We start from the raw sequence: 17,208 nt of genomic DNA on the forward strand, positions 1-17,208 counted from the left end.
GCGAGGGGCACACAGAGAGCTAGGGACACACAGAGAGCGAGGGACACACAGAGCGTGGGACACACAGAGCGAGGGACACACACAGAGAGCGAGGGACACACAGTGAGCGAGGGACACACAGAGAGCGAGGGACACACAGAGAGCAAGGGACACACAGTGCGAGGGACACACAGAGAGCGAGGGACACACAGAGAGCAAGGGACACACACAGAGAGCGAGGGACACACAGAGAGCGAGGGACGCACAGAGAGCGATGGACGCACAGAGAGCGAGGGACACACAGAGAGCGAGGGACACACAGAGAGCGAGGGACACACAGAGAGCAAGGGACACAGAGAGCGAGGGACACACTGATAGCGAGGGACACACACAGAGCAAGGGACACACAGAGACCGACGGACAAAGTGAGCGAGGGACACACAGAGATCGAGGGACACACACAGAGAGCGAGGGACACACAGAGAGCGAGGGACATACAGAGACCTGGGACACACAGAGAGCGAGGGACACACAGAGAGCGAGGGACACACAGAGAGCGAGGGACACACACAGAGAGCGAGGGACACACACAGAGAGCGAGGGACACACACAGAGAGCGAGGGACATACAGAGACCTGGGACACACTGAGAGAGAGGGACACACAGAGAGCGAGGGACACACAGAGAGCGAGGGACACACAGAGAGCGAGGGACACACAGAGAGCGAGGGGCACACAGAGAGCGAGGGACACACAGAGAGCGAGGGACACACAGAGCGAGGGACACACAGAGAGGAGGCACACACAGAGAGCGAGGGACACACAGAGATTGAGGGACACACAGAGAGCGAGCGACACACAGAGAGCGAGGGACACATAGAGAGCGAGGGACACACAGAGAGGAGGCACACACAGAGAGCGAGGGACACACAGAGATTGAGGGACACACAGAGAGCGAGCGACACACAGAGAGCGAGGGACACAGAGAGCGAGGGACACACAGAGCGAGGGGCACACACAGAGAGCGAGGGACACACACAGAGAGCGAGGGGCACACAGAGAGCAAGGGACACACAGAGAGCGAGGGTCACACAGAGAGCGAGGGGCACACAGAGTGCGAGGGACACACAGAGAGTGAGGGACACACAGAGAGCGAGAATCACACAGAGAGCGAGGGACACACAGAGAGCGAGGGACACACAGAGAGTGAGGGACACACAGAGAGCGAGGGACACAGAGAGCGAGGGACACAGAGTGCGAGCGGTGCACAGAGAGCAAGGGACACACATAGGGAGCGAGTGACACACAGAGAGCGAGGAACACACAGAGAGCGAGGGACACTTAGAGAGCGTGGGACACACAGAGAGCGAGGGACACACAGAGAGCGAGGGACGCACAGAGAGCGAGGGAGCCACAGAGAGCGTGGTAGACAGAGAGCGAGTTGTGCACAGAGAGCGAGGGACACACACAGAGAGCGACGGACACACAGAGAACGAGGGACACACTCAGACAGCGAGGGACACACACAGAGCGAAGAACACACACAGAGAGCGAGGGACACACACAGAGAGCGAGGGACACACAGAGAACGAGGGACACAGAGAGAGAGAGAGGGACACACACAGAGAGCGAGGGACACACAGAGAGCGAGGAGCACACAGCAAGCGAGGGACACAGAGAGTGAGGGTGCACAGAGAGCGAGGGTCACGCACAGAACGAGGGACACCAGAGAGCGAGGGACGCACAGAGAGCGAGGCACGCACAGAACGAGGGACACACAGAGAGCGAGGGACGCAGAGAGAGCGAGTGGCGCACAGAGAGCGAGGGACGCACAGAGAGCGAGGGACGCACAGAGAGCGAGGGACAATCAGAGTGCGAGGGACAAACAGAGAGCGAGGGACACACAGAGAGCGAGGGACACACAGAGAGAGAGGGAGGCACAGAGAGCGAGGGACACACAGAGATCGAGGGATACATAGAGAGCGAGGGACACACAGAGAGCGAGGGACACACAGAGAGCGAGGGACACGCAGAGAGCGCGGGACACACAGAGAGCGAGGGACACACAGAGATCGAGGGACGCACAGAGAGCGAGGGATGCACAGAGAGCGAGAGACGCACAGAGAGTGAGGGGTACACAGAGAATGAGGGGTACACAGAGAGCGAGGGACACAGCTAGAGCGAGGGATACAGCGAGACCGAGGGACACAGCGAGAGCGAGGGACACAGCGAGAGTGACGACACAGCAAGAGCGAGGGACACAGCGAGAGCGAGAGACACAGCGAGAGAAGGAGAGAGAGAGACAGAGTGATAGAAAGTGAGCGAGATGTACACAGTGAGCGAGAGTGGGACAAAGAGAGAGAGGGGTAGAGATGGAGGGACAGGGAGAGAGGGGGACAGAGAGAGGGGGGAACTTTTTGAGAGAGGGCGACAGAGAGAGTGACACAGAGAGAAAGAGGTAGACAGTGAAAGAGAGGGATAGAGTGAGAGGACACTTTGAGAGCAACAGGGACACAGAGGGAGAGAGGGACAGAGAGAGGTGGGCACACGGAGAGAGTGAGGGACACACACAGAGAAAGAGGAACACAGCGGGTCAGGATCTGAGGTTTCGGGGACGGGAGTGGGTCAGGATGTGAGGAATAGGGGACATGAGGGTGTGATGGTGTGAGGGTGCCAGGACGTGAGGTAGTCAGGGCATTAGGGTTATCAAACTGACCGTTTTCATTCAATCCAAATTGTTTCTTTATAAATTCTAATCTCAGGAATTGACATCAGAAGATTTCAGTGAAAAATCTGTCCGTGAACAACAAGTAAAATATGAAGTGAAACTTTGCAATGAGCTTTGTTTGTCTGGCCAGGAATCTTCTCTCTAAATGGAGGCAGAAATGAAGTTGTGTTTAACTCACATTCTGTGATTTCTTGCTGGTTTTTACTCATTCTATGGAAAGCCTTCCTAAGGCGACAGACGAATGGTCATTCCCAACATGTCAGAAATTCAGAGGGAACAAATGTCAAACAAAGACAGAAATAAGGACAGGACATTGTGAATCTGTGGCTGTCTGCTGAATTAACATAACCATAGACAGGACAAGTGTTACCTTTGCAGACACAGGAAACACACCGAGGGGGACATTCCTGACAGAAAGTCGGGGGTGGGGACAGCACACAGGTCACTGAGGAGATCTCAGTCCAAACTGTTTCTAATCATTTCCCAATACTATTTTAAATTATGATTCAATCCTATTGGGAGGGGAGTGAGTGAGAGAGAGATATGGCAGATGCAGTATAACATGGATAAATGTGAGGTTTTGCACTTGGGTAGAAAAAATAAGAACGTCCCTGTCTAATAATTACATTTAATCCCATATTTTCCGGCCTGCTCAGTGAACAACACTGGTGTGGGGAAGGCCAAGGTTTAGCTGAAGTCACATTCTGTGTGTGTGGGGCTGAGCAGCAAGGAGATCAGCATCTCTTGTCACTCATTTACATGTCAATAGAGAGCTGTCCTCTGAGACAGACATTCCACACATGGCAGAGACTAGGGGTGGAGTCTGCTCACAGCTCACTGAGGATACATCTGTGTCTGAGGGACTTCAGTTCACAAACCAAAAACCCACGACACTGAAAACATTACCCCTCTGCTTCAGTGTGTGTGTGTGTGTGTGTGTGTGTGTCGCTGGGTGTGTCAATCTCTCTGTTTTGAGCTGTGCATTTTGGGTGTTGACATGTTGCTGATTGGCTCGAGATTGGAAATGTTGGACTCCTGTTGTGCTGTTTTGTATATTTTTTTTAAATGTCCCTGTTATTGTCTTCATCACCAATTTTATCTCCTTTTTTTCTCCAGAGGCATCTTTATTTGGAAAACTGGAAGGAGGTCGGGAATCCTGTGAGGAGGACGAGGGAGTGTGAATTCTTCCCGAGGGAGCGCTGGCTGAGGCCTGTTCCGCAGGCTTCACCCGGGTTATTACCCTGACTGAGGTTTATTTTTAATATTGGAGGGATCAAAGAGAGTTAGGGAGGGAGACATAAATATGTATAAGAGGTACAGAGAGACAGCAAGAAACACAAGAGAAGGGGATTTTCACAGTAACTTCATTGCAGTATTAATGTCAGCCTAATTGTGATAATAAAAAGATTTTGAGTATTAATTGTCTCTCAATCTTTTTTAACCTCTGGTTGAAAGCTGTGACTTATTTGTATTCGGATGTTGCTGAGGAGTTGTAAAACTGAAAAGGGAACCCTGGGCTCTCGCTGTATCAAATAGTTTCAATCTTTTCCAGTGGTTTAGTTAACTTTCTCCCTCTTTTTCCCAGGAATTTGAATTTTGAAAGACTGCAATGTGAGCAGGAATCTTTGGACAACGCCCTACAGTAAACACTGCCAACATAAACTGTACTCTGCAGGAAAACAGAGTCTATGTAAACAGTGTCCTGCAGTAAACAGTGTCTATGTAAACCGTTCACTGCTGTCAGAGTGTCTATGTGAAGAGTGCCCTACAGTAAACAGTTTTTGAAAACCGTACCCTGCTGTAATAAGAGTCTGTGTAAACAGTGCAACACAGTAAGCAGTGTTTATGTAAACCCGATACTGTTGTAAACAGAGTCTATGTCAACAATGCACTACAGAAAACATTGTTTCGATACACCGTGCACTGCTGTAACCGGAGTCTATGTTAACAGTGCGCTACAGTAAACAGTGTTTATGTAAACCGTAGGCTGCTATAAACAGAGTTTATGTAAACAGTGCGCTACAATAAACAGCGTTTATGTAAATCGTACGCTGCTATAAACAGAGTTTATGTAAACAGTGCGCTACAATAAACAGCGTTTATGTAAACCGTAGGCTGCTGTAAACGGAGTCTAAGTAAACAGTGCCTTCCAGTAAACAGTGTTTATGTAAATCGTAACTGTTATAAACAGGGTCTACGCAAACAGTGCCCTACAGTAAACAGTATTGAAACAGTGCCATACAGTAAGCAGAGTCTATATAAAAAGTCTCAAACAGTAACCAGTATTTAAGCAATGCCCTACAGTAAACAGTCTAAATAAACAGTGCCAACATAAACAGTGCTGATGTGAACCGCCCACTGATGTAAACGACGTCAAGGTAAACAGAGCCCTACGGTAAACAGGGTTTACGTTATCCGTACACTGCTGCAAACCGAGCATTTTTAATCAGTGATCTACTGGAAACAGTTGTTGTGTAAAAAGTACACTGCTGTATTGAACAGTGCTCCAAAAGCTAGTCATTTGAAACAAAGCTGTTGAACTTCTTACTCTGCTCATCCCAGTCCAACGCCGGCATCTCCACATTATGTAAACAGTGCCCTAGAGTAAACAGTGTGTATGTAAAATGTACACTGCTGTAAGGAAAGTCAGTGAAAACAGTGCCTTATAGTAAACAGAGAAATTAAACCGTACACTACTGGGAACAGTCTATGTAAAAGTACCCTCCAGTAAACAGTATTTAAACAGCACCATGCAGTAAACAGAGTGAAAGTAGTCCTTACATTAATGTAAACAGGCCCTTTGTAAACTGTGCCTTATACTAAACAGTGTTAATGTAAACCGTACACTGCTGTAAAATGAGTCTGTGTAATCAGTGCCCAGCAGTAAACAGTGTTTCTGTAAATCGTACTCTGCTGTAAACAATGTCTATGTAATCAGTGGACTAAACAGTGTTAATGTAAACCGTACACTGCTGCAAACAATGCCTTACAGTAAACAGTGTTAATGTAAACCGTACACTGTTGTAAACATTCTATGCAAACAGTGCCTAAAGTAAACATAGTCAATTTAAACAGTGCCCTACAGTAAACAATGTTTCAACCGGACATTGCTGTAAACAGAGTCTATCTGAACCGGACCTGCAGTGAAAACTGTTTATGTGAACTGTACATTGTTGTAAACATAGTCTATGTCAACAGCGCACTACAGTAAACAGTGTGTATGTAAACCGTACACTGCTGTAAAGTCGACGTAAACAGTGCCCTACAGTAAACGGTGTTTATGTAAACCGTACACTGCTATGAATAGTATATGCAAGAAGTGCATACTGTAAACAGTGTTTATGTGAACCGCACCCTACTGTAAAAAGAGTCTGTGTAAACAGTGCCATACAAGATTGCTGACCATACAACTGTATTGGGTAGGAGCACGAACAGCGAAGAGTCAGAATACTGGACGGAGAGAGAACCTAGTGGTGTGGTTTAACGACAATAATCTCACCCTGAATGTCAGCAAAACTGAAAAGCTGGTCATTGACTTCAGGAAGTGAAGTATTTTATACACCCCTCTCTGCATCAACGAAGCCGTGGTGGAGATGGTTGACAGCTTCAAACTATTAGGTGTGCACATACAGAACATATGTCCTGGTCCACGCTAAGACCAAGAAAGCACTACAGCGCCTATACTTCCTCAGGAAACTAAGAAAAATCGGCATGTCCACACTGACTCTTACCGATTTTAGTAGATGCACCAGAGAAAGCATCCTATCTGGCAGCAGCATAGCCTGGTATAGCAAATACTCGACCTAAGTCCGTAAGAAACTAAAGACAGTCGTGAACATATCCAGTCCATCACACGAACTCACCTCCCATCCATTGACTCTGTCTACACCTACCGCTGCCGTGAAAGTGGACAGCAGAATCAAAGACCCCTCCCACCCGGCCTACTCACACTTGCAACCTCGTTCATCTGGCAGGAGATACAGAAGTCTGAGAACATGCACGAACAGATTCAAAAACAGCTTCATTCCCGCTGTTACCAGACTCCTAAACGAACCGGACTGGTCTGATCTATTTGCACGCTTCTCCACTGAGTAATACGACACCTGTGTGCTTCACCCGATGCCAGTGCCGATCTATTTACATGGTGCATTTTATGTTTACCCTATGTATTTTCTTTTCATTTACAGAATAATCGGTCAGAACTGTACGCAGAACAATGCGGGTCACTGTACCCCGGTACACGTCACAATAAGCCATTCCAATCCATTCCAGCTCTGCCCAATAACCAAAAGCCTGCGTTCCAGGATGTGCACGACTGCTGCAGTCATGGATAAAGAAAAATCTTAGGTTGAAGGACAACAAAAATTCTAGGACCAGAGATGCAATTAGGCATTGCAAAAGCTTGGGCGAATGCAATTTTGTTTGGATTAAGGAGATTCCCTGAGGAGTTACTTATCACACTTTGTCAATTGTTCACCACTTAAATGGAGGAAATGTGCATTAAGAATATTTTCTTCATGGATTATCTCATTTTTGAATTTAAGAAGCGGATGTTTACTCAAGCAAATTAATGAATCCATTTTGTGTTTTTCACGTGACACACTGTACCCCATATCTGCAAGAACACTCAAGACGTTCTACGCCATCCAGGACCAAGCATCCCGCCTGATTGCTCCCCCTTCCAGAAACATTGAATCCCTCAACTGCGGACGCACAGTGGCAGCCCTGCACACCATCCCATAATGCATTGCGGTAACTCATCAAGGATCCTGAGCCAGCACCTTCCAAATCCACAACCACTATCCTCTGGAAGGACAACAAAAGGCCGTAGGTGGAGGTTTTCCCTCAAGTCACTCACAATTCCCACTTGGATTCATATAATCGTTCCTTCACGGTCCCGGAAAAAAATCCTGAAACTCCCTCCTAAACGCACGGTGGGTGTACCTGCGCCTCATGGATTGCAACGGTTCAAGAAGGCAGCTCACCGCCACTTTCTTGAGAAGAACTAGAGATGGGAATTAAATACTGCCCGAACCAGCAACTCGCAAATCCCATAACAGTGATCGCTTTAACGCTTTGAATTTCTGGCAGCTGGTTTAGCACAGTGGGCTAAACAGCTGGCTTCTAATGCAGAACAATGTCAGCAGCGCAGCTTCAATTCCGGAAACAGCCTCCTCGAAAAGGCGGCGGAATGTGACAACTAGGCATTTTTCACAGTAACTTCATTGAAGCCTACTTGTGACAATAAGCGATTGCTATTATCATTTTGAACCGTTTTCAATTCTTCCGGTGGAGGGCATCATGTTACTTCTGCTTCAGAGGAACCTGGATCTAAAGTATTTCTAACAACAAGACTCCTGGTACACAGAAACAATGTGCTTGATGCAGTAAAGTGGAAGGGTGTGGGGTGCAATCTAACCTGGCTTCACACGCTCTCCCCCTTTCTCTGTTTAACACTCCCCTTTGTTCTATTTCTGTTTCTGTCTTCTTTCTCTTGGTATCGGGTGAAGGCTTTATTTCCTGCAGTTCTCCTGAGCAGAATAATATTCAACATCTTTTTGTGACTTTGTTGCTTTTTGGAACCACTGCAAACATGAAGTGTACTTGGAATTTCACAACACTGAAGGAGGATATTTGCTCCATCAGTACTGTGTCTGTGCCCATCATTACTGTGATACAGACACATGGTTAGGACATTGAATACAGGAGTTGGGACGTCTAGTTGAAGTTTCAAACGACATTAGTAATGTCACACTTGAAATACGGTGTATATTTCTGTTATAGAAACGACATTATTAAAACAGAAAAAGGGCAATTTTTCACACTGAAGGCGTTGAGTGTCTGGAACGATCTGTAATTGGCAGTAATCGAGGCGGTTACAATTTTGCTTTTTAGAAACGTTTTGATAGTTAAATGGGTAAGATGAGTACAGCGGGATATGGGTGAAATGAGGGCAATTGGGACAGGCTAAGTGGTAAAAACTGAGCGACATTTGCACGTTGAACCTACGGGCCTGTTTCTATGCTGCAAACCTGTATGACTCTATCCCACCTTCCATCTCTGGAATGCAGCAGATTGGAGCACACCCTGTCCAAATCCGTTTGAAATGTTGCTGTGGGTGTCTCCATCCATTATTTTTATGGACAATGATCTTTAAAGGAATGAAAGGATCTGAGGAACAGGCCGGATATTACATTGAGGCAGAAGCTCAGCTGTGATCAAGTTGAATGGTGGAAGAGGAGTCAGTGGCCGTGTGGTCTCCCCATGTTGTCATTGGTTATCAGTTCCAGTTGTCACATTACTTGCTGATGGATATGGCTGCAAGATAAGATTTCTAAGTTACATCCAAGAGTTCATTCTATATTCATGGATACAGTTCATTTAGAGCCACATTATCCGGACCTAACGGAATTTTAGACGTGTCGAACGGATCTCACAACTTCATCTTTTATATCCAATAACTCAGCCCCAGCGTATCCCAGCATCCCGAACGGTAAACTACTAACCGATTCCCACAGCCAGTGGTTCTGGTCTGCACGGCCTGGGATTTCGGTGGAGGCAGATACAACAGTGGTTTCATAAGGGAATGGGAGTGACAAGAATCAAATGCATCCCTCTGGGGAAAGGCGTTCGAATGAGATTGAATGATCTTTTAATCCATATTGCCGCTGAGGCCAATCGGATTGAATGTCCTCCGTCGATACGTCACGCACTTTTAAGTTGTTTGGTGTCGCCTGGCTGTGAGATGGTATGGACCAACACCTGGAGTTTCCCCTCAATGTTACCCACCACGGGAGTATGATCACGGTAATGAGACCATAAGACCATAAGACATAGGAGCAGAATTAGGCCACTCGGCCCATCGAGTCTGCTCCGCCATTCAATCATGGCTGATATTTTTCTCATCCCCATTCTCCTGCCTTCTCCCCATAACCCCTGAACCCCTTATTAAACAAGAATCTATTTACCTCTGCCTTAAAGTCACTCGGTGAAATGGCCTCCACAGCCTTCTGCGGCAAAGGGTCCCACAGATTCACCACACTCTGGCTGAAAAAGAATCCTCGTCATCTCTGTTTTAAAGGATTGTCCCTTTAGTCTGAGATGCTGTCCTCTGCTTCTAATTGTTCCTACAAGTGGAAACATCCTCTCCACGTCCACTCTATCCAGGCCTCGCAGTATCTTGTACGTTTCAATGAGATCCCCTTTCATCCTTCTAAACTCCAACGAGTACAGACCCAGAACCCTCAAACGTTCCTCATACGACAAGTTCTTCATTCCAGGAATCATCCTTGTGACCCCCCTCTGGACCCTTTCCAAGGCCAGCACATCCTTCCTTAGAAATGCCCAAATCTGCTCACAGTACTCCGAATGGGGCTTTATACATCCTCAGAATGCCTGGTCTTATTCTAGTCCTCTTGACATGAATGCTAACATTGCATTTGCCTTCTTAACAGTTTTTCAAACTTTTTTTTCCAGGGACCCATGTTTAGCATACGACCAACCTTCGGGACCCACGCCGGCCGGCCATCGTGACCCAGGAAGGCAGTCATTCGTGACCCACCATTTTTGCTTACCTTTAATGCGACAGCTGAGCCTGCTTGATCCTCACAATCTCACTCCAAGCAGGTTCACAGGGGGAGAGGGCTATGCACATTTCGGGTGCAGGATTCAGCCGGGTCCTTTGTGCCGTCTTCATCTTAGTGAGGACGGAAAATCCAACCTCGTACACGGAGGTCGTTGTGAAGGGCAAAAGCAACAAAATGCTTGTTTGGCTCAGGTCCGGATACTCCTCGGAGACGCTACTCCAAAATGCTGACAGTTTGATTGACTCGTGCCGTCTTTTTAATGCGCTGTCAAAACTAAGGCGCAGAGGTTCAGTCAGCTTCATTTGGAATCAGTCTATCCAGTCCATCCACACCTGCCTTACTAATGCTGTTTTCTTTGATGTCCCGTAGCAGTGTGGGGAACATGTAGTGATTTAGGCTTTGCATCGCAATTGCCAAACTGTCAATGAGTTTTGGAAAGCTGCGATTTCTTCACAGAGCCGAAAGCAATCGCCATCCTTCTCTTGCTATTTGAGGTTCAGTTCATTTAGAATTGAAAAGATGATAGTTAGCATCCAAATTTCATCAGCAATCGAATCAGCCAGAGAGGACAATTTCTGGAGGAGGAAAGTGTGGAATTCGTACCTCAGTTTGTAAACTCCGAATATCTCCCCTGTTCAGTCATCATTACAGTAACTCTTCAAGCGAATGATGTCAACCGTCATTGGGATTGACTGATCGCTGTATCGATTCAATGCTTTAATGTAGTCTTAATGGTCAGCAAAACAGTTTCAGTCATCCTTCGAGGGCGACGATGTGATGAATTCCCATGGCTCTCATTATATCCCTTGCCAATCGTTCAGTTCAGTGCATAGTGAGACCATGATGGATATAGACTCTCTCCAGATCACTTGAGTAATGTTTATGGTTGCCAAAAAGATCGATAAAATAGCCTTTGTTCATCACCAGTGATCACCGCGCCAAAAGCCGCCGCCATCCGCGATCGCACTTTGACCCCGAGTTCAGGTCCCAACACTCCGGGCCGCATGAGCGCTGATGAACGCCGCAACGGCTGGTCCCGTGACCCTCCCGACATCTTCCCGCGACCCACCTGCGTGTCGCCACCTCCACTTCGAAAATGCCTGCTTTATATACATTGTATCCGCGCCTGAGGCCAGCGTCAGCTTTAGCTCACTGGCTACTTCACAGCATCAACTTCATTGTAAGTTCGGACCTGTCTCACCGTGGGCGCTGCCTGGCGTTTTTAATATTTCCAAAATATATGTTTTGCACCGATAGAAAGCAGATCCAGATTTCTAAATTAGAAGTAGGTGCATTTTTTAGAGGTTGCACTACAATTATGTTTTAATGCGCCTTGTACCACGTGTTTACTTTCTGGTTCTCACTGCGGAACCCCAAGCTCGATTCCAGCTCTGCACAATTACTGACCTCTTTGATTTGATTAGGGTTATTATTCTCACATTATTAGTCGACAGTAAAAAGAATGGTTTCTTGCATGCTATACAGAGAACGCATACCGTACAAAGGGAAGGAAGGAGCGACTGCAGAATGTAATGTTACAGTTCTTGCTCGGGTGTAGAGAAAAGATCAACTTAATACAAGGTTGGTCCATTCAAAAGTCTGATGGCAGCAGTGAAGAAGCTGTTCTTGAGTCGGTTGGTACGTGACCTCAATCTTTTGTGCATGTTTATTGACGGAAGAAGATGGAAGATAGTATGTCCGCGGTGCGTGGGGTCCTTAATTGTGCTGGCTGCCTTTCCGAGGCAGCGGGAATTATAGATACAGTCAATGGATGGGAGGCTGGTTTGCGTGAAAAATTGGGCTACATTCACGACATTTTGTAGTTTCCTGCAGTGTTGGGGAAAAGCAGGATCCATACCAAGCTGTGATACAACCAGGAAGAATGCATTATATACTGCATCTGTTAAGGTTGGTGAGAGTCTTGCTGAAATGCCAAATTTCCTTCGTCTTCTGAGAAAGTAGAGTTGTTGGTGATCTTTCTTAACTATAGTATCGGCATGTGGGGACCAGGACAGGTTGTTGGTGATCTAAACACTTAAAAGATTGAAGGCTTTGAAGTTAATTCCCATTGATGTAGACCGGGGCATGTTCTCCTCTACGCTTCCTGAATTCGATGACAATCTCCTTCGTTTTGTTGACATTGAGGGAAAGATTATTTTCGTGTACCAATTCGCCATATTCTCTAACACACTTTGTCAATTATTCACAACTTAAATGGAGCAAAAGTGCATTAAGGATATTTTCTTTATTGATTGTCTGATTTTATAATTTAGAAACGAGATTATGTCGTGGGAGTGTGCCTTTAAGAGAGGTTTTGGCTCATCACATGGCTTCAGTGATGTAATTTTGTGGGTAAAGCTGAGCTGCGGTTGTGTGATGTTTTTACTTTCGCTTTCAATTTTGATTATTGTGGACTCAGACAGAGAAAAGAAGTGTTTTGGCCTGTTTATCTATTTTCACTATTAATATCTGACTCAGTAAACATTTTTTTATAGTTATCTGCTTTGGTAAATTAAAAAATATACAGTTTTCTCTCCGGAATGTTTTTAAACCTGATGAGACGAAATTAGAATCTCAGGAAAAGTCAGTCTTACTCAAGTGAGACAGCAGAGTGCTGGGCCACGCCCTTGAAATGTGGTTGGTCGTTCATGGGATTTTGCTTTGGATTTGGAACAGTTAAGGTGGAATTCATTGAGTATTATACATAGATTACTGTAGCTATATGGTGTCGTTATTTTTGTAATTGATAATAGTTTTTTCTGTGTTTGTTTGTATACATATGTTAACTAAGTTCTTAGAATAAAGCTTGTGTTGATTAAAGTGTTTAGGAAGACTGTTGAATCACACCTGAAGGGGAGGCTCTTGTGTTATTCCTAGCCAAATTCAACATAAAGATTGTCGGTCAGTTGGACTTCATAACATTGTTTGGAGTTTCTTAACCCTGACCTATAACAATTATTTACTCAGGCAAATGTAATAATCCAGTTTGTGTTTTGTACATGATACAGTGTTCCACATAATCACGAAAAGCACTCAAGTAGTTCGACACAAGACTGGACCAAGTATCGCGCTTGATTGCTCCCCCTTCCAGAAACATTCAATCCCTGCACCTCAAACGCACGGTGGCAGCCCTGTTTACCATCCGAAAATGCTGCACTGCAGTAACACAATGTTCCTCACACATCAACTTCCAAACGCACGGCCACTATCATCTTGAAGGACAAGAACTCCCTAAAAGCACGTTGGGTATACCCTCACCTCACGGACAGCAGCGGATCAACAAGGCAGCTCACCATCACCTACTGAAGGGCAATTCGGGATGGGAATTAAATGCTGCCCGAACCAGAAAATCGCAAATCCCGTTCATTTTTAATTGCATTTCTGCTTTGAATTTCTGGGACATGGGGTGAACTGATTCCCATGATTACGATACAGTTCATCATATAACTCCTGCTTCAGAGAACCTGGATCTAAGGTATGAAGAATAATTGGCACTACATAACACGAAAGGAAGGTATTTGCTCCACCATTACAGTGTCTGTGCCCATCATTACTGTTATACAGACACATGGTCAGAACATTGAATATAGGAGTTTGGACGCCTTGTTGAAGTTATACAAGACATAAGTAAGTCTACACTTGGAATACTGTGTACAGTTCTGGTCTCACTATTATAGAGATGATATTATTAAACTAGAAATAGTGCAGAAACGTTACACAAGGATGCTAGCGGAAATTGATATTTTGAGTTATAAGGTGCGTTTGGTAGGCTGGGACCTTTTGCCCTGGAGTGTAGGAGGCATAGGGGTGAAATTCTCGAGGTCTATAATGTTAATAGAGCAGAGGTAATGTACATCGTCAACATATTTTCCCAAAGATAGGGGAGTGTAAAACAAGAGGTTTAAAGTTAAAGTGTCCAGAGAGTAATTTCTTCACAAAGAGTGTGCTGAGTGTCTGGAACGAGTTGTCAGAGGAAGTAATGGAAGCGGGTACAATATTGTCTTCTTAAGGGGATCAGGGCTTATGGGGAGAATGCAGAAGAATGGGGATGAGAAAATATCAGCCATTATTCAGAGGCGGAGCAGACTCGATGGGCCGAGTGGCCTAATTCTGCGCCTATGTCTGATGGTTTTATGGTCTTACGGTCTTTAAAAAGGCATTTCGAGAGCATATCCGAAAAATTGGTCTGGAGGGATGTTGGGCAAATGTTGGCAATTGAGACAAGCCTCGTGGTAAACATTGTGCGGCATGGATAAGTTGGGCCGAAGGGCCGATTTCCATGCTGTATACCTTGCTGCCTCTGTAACCATATCCCACCTTCCAGATCTGTAACGCTGCAGATTCGAGCACTCCATCTCTATGCCCAAGTGATTTTGAAATTTTGCTGTGGGTGTCTGCCTTTATCATTCTCATGGACAATGGTTCCTGAGTGAATGAAAGGATCTGAGGAAAAGGCAGGAAATGACATTGAAGCAGAAACCCGATACCCAATTACAACACTGAGGGATCACCCGATACCCAATTACAACACTGAGGGAGCACCCAATACCCAATTACAACACTGAGGGATCACCCGATACCCAATTACAACACTGAGGGAGCACCCGAAAACCAATTACAACACTGAGGGAGCACCCGATACCCAATTACAGCACTGAGGGAGCACCCGATACCCAATTACAACACTGAGGGAGCAGCCTATACCCAATTACAACACTGAGGGAGCACCCAATACCCAATTACAACACTGAGGGATCACCCGATACCCAATTACAACACTGAGGGAGCACCCGATACCCAATTACAACACTGAGGGAGCAGCCGATACCCAATTACAACACTGAGGGAGCACCCGGTACCCAATTACAACACTGAGGGATCACCCGATACCCAATTACAACACTGAGGGAGCACCCGATACCCAATTACAACACTGAGGGAGCACCCAATACCCAATTACAACACTGAGGGAGCACCCGATACCCAATTACAACACTGAGGGAGCACCCGATACCCAATTACAACACTGAGGGAGCACCCAAACCCAATTACAACACTGAGGGAATCACCCGATACCCAATTACAACACTGAGGGAGCACCCGAAAACCAATTACAACACTGAGGGAGCACCCGATACCCAATTACAACACTGAGGGAGCACCCAATACCCAATTACAACACTGAGGGATCACCCGATACCCAATTACAATACTGAGGGAGCACCCGATACCCAATTACAACACTGAGGGAGCAGCCGATACCCAATTACAACACTGAGGGAGCACACGATAACCCAACATAGAGGCAGAAACAGAGAGTCAGGCAGTCAGAGAGAGGTAGAGACAGACCGACAGGTGGAGAGAGACAGGCAGCGCAGGGGGAGAGAGGCAGTGACAGAGAGACAGGCAGAGTCAGGCAGTCAGAGAGAGATAAAGACAGGCACAGACAGAAGATGGAGGCAGTGAGAGACAGATAGCCAGAGTCAGGCAGAGGCAGAGGGAGAGAGGCAAACAGTGACTAACAGAATGAGGCAGTCAGAGAGAGGTAGAGACAGGCCGACGGGGGGAGAGAGAGAGACAGACCGACAGACAGGGGAGAGAGAGAGAGAGACAGACAGAAGATAGAGGCAGAGAGAGAGAGACAGACAGACAGAGACAGACAGAGTCAGGCAGCCAGAGAGAGGTTGAGACAGACCGACATGGGGGGAGAGACAGAGACAGGCACAGACAGAAGATGGAGGCAGTGAGAGACAGACAGCCTGAGTCAGGCAGTCAGAGAGAGGTAGAGACAGACCGACAGGGGGAGAGAGACAGAGACAGACAGATTCAGGCAGTCAGAGAGAGGTAGAGACAGACCGACAGGGAGAGAGAGAGACAGCCTGAGTCAGGCAGTCAGAGAGAGGTAGAGACAGACCGACAGGGGGAGAGAGACAGAGACAGACAGATTCAGGCAGTCAGAGAGAGGTAGAGACGGACTGGCAGGGGGAGAGAGAGACAGACAGACAGACATGTTTGCACTACTGCCGTGGGGGGCAAGGGGAGGGTGGGTAATCGCACCTTCGGACCAGCGATCGCCTCATTAGCCAGTGTGACTCCCCTGCCGTGCTGCAGCTAAGGAACCTGGTCGTGTTCTTCGACTTGGTTCAAGCGAACTCCCCATCCTGACTCCAACGCCATTATCCTTGTGAGGCCAAGTGTGAGAATGCCCAAAGTCGACCAACTCTTCATTTCTATGGCGCAGCTGCCCTCGATGCCGCTGGAGTCGGATCACCACGTTGTGTCGGGAGGCTCGCTCCATCATCTGCGGACACGCAACTTAACCTGCTGCTGGAGGACGAGCGGTGCCTTGGCTCGCTTCGACACTGCCCGGACCTGCTGGAGAAGGAAACGGACCCATCCAGCGAGAATGCAGAATCTTCTGGCAGACCTACCGCAAGTCAGCTTGGAGGGCGCCGGGAGACTTGCTTCCCCTGTGTGGCTGGAGGAGCTGCCCACATCGCTCTCAATCTGATCCAGGGCCAAACCCATGGGCTAGAAGGAGTTCTACAGGGCGCTTTGAATAATGGGGGAGGGGGGGGGGGATGTTTAATACAGCTCGTCGATCTCACTGAAGCCTGCACAATTTTGAGGAATTGATCCGTTCCCCTCCCCACTACGCGCTGCGTCTTTGAATGAGGGATTTCGCATTTTCCGGGCATGGGGTAATGTGGATAAAGGCTGACATCACTTTGCTTTTGGGATCCTGCTGCGTAGATTGTGCCTGCAGCCTTTCCCGCACTGAGACACTCCTCGAATGGATTTTGCCGATGAGCTACATGTGGATTACATCGTCTGTCCCTCATCCACCCCGCTGCCATTTCTCAATGCACATCATTGGGAAATAAGCAACATTGCGGCACAGAGTCAGTTTGTAAAT

The 17,208-nt window shown here is 47.1% G+C and overlaps 2 long non-coding RNA genes across 2 annotated transcripts in view; one reads left to right on the plus strand and one right to left on the minus strand.

The window, feature by feature from the left end:
* LOC140399617 (uncharacterized) overlaps nucleotides 1-17,208 on the minus strand; it is a 295,698-nt gene that overhangs the window by 198,735 nt on the left and 79,755 nt on the right. The gene's annotated exons all lie outside the window — the stretch shown is intronic.
* Nucleotides 3,630-4,436, plus strand: LOC140399618 (uncharacterized). Its single transcript, XR_011937767.1, has 3 exons — nucleotides 3,630-3,658; nucleotides 3,823-3,956; nucleotides 4,292-4,436. It is a non-coding gene; the product is annotated as an uncharacterized lncRNA (long non-coding RNA).

The sequence above is a fragment of the Scyliorhinus torazame genome, chromosome 23 (genome assembly GCF_047496885.1).
Source record: "Scyliorhinus torazame isolate Kashiwa2021f chromosome 23, sScyTor2.1, whole genome shotgun sequence".
Classification (NCBI taxonomy): Eukaryota; Metazoa; Chordata; class Chondrichthyes; order Carcharhiniformes; family Scyliorhinidae; genus Scyliorhinus; species Scyliorhinus torazame.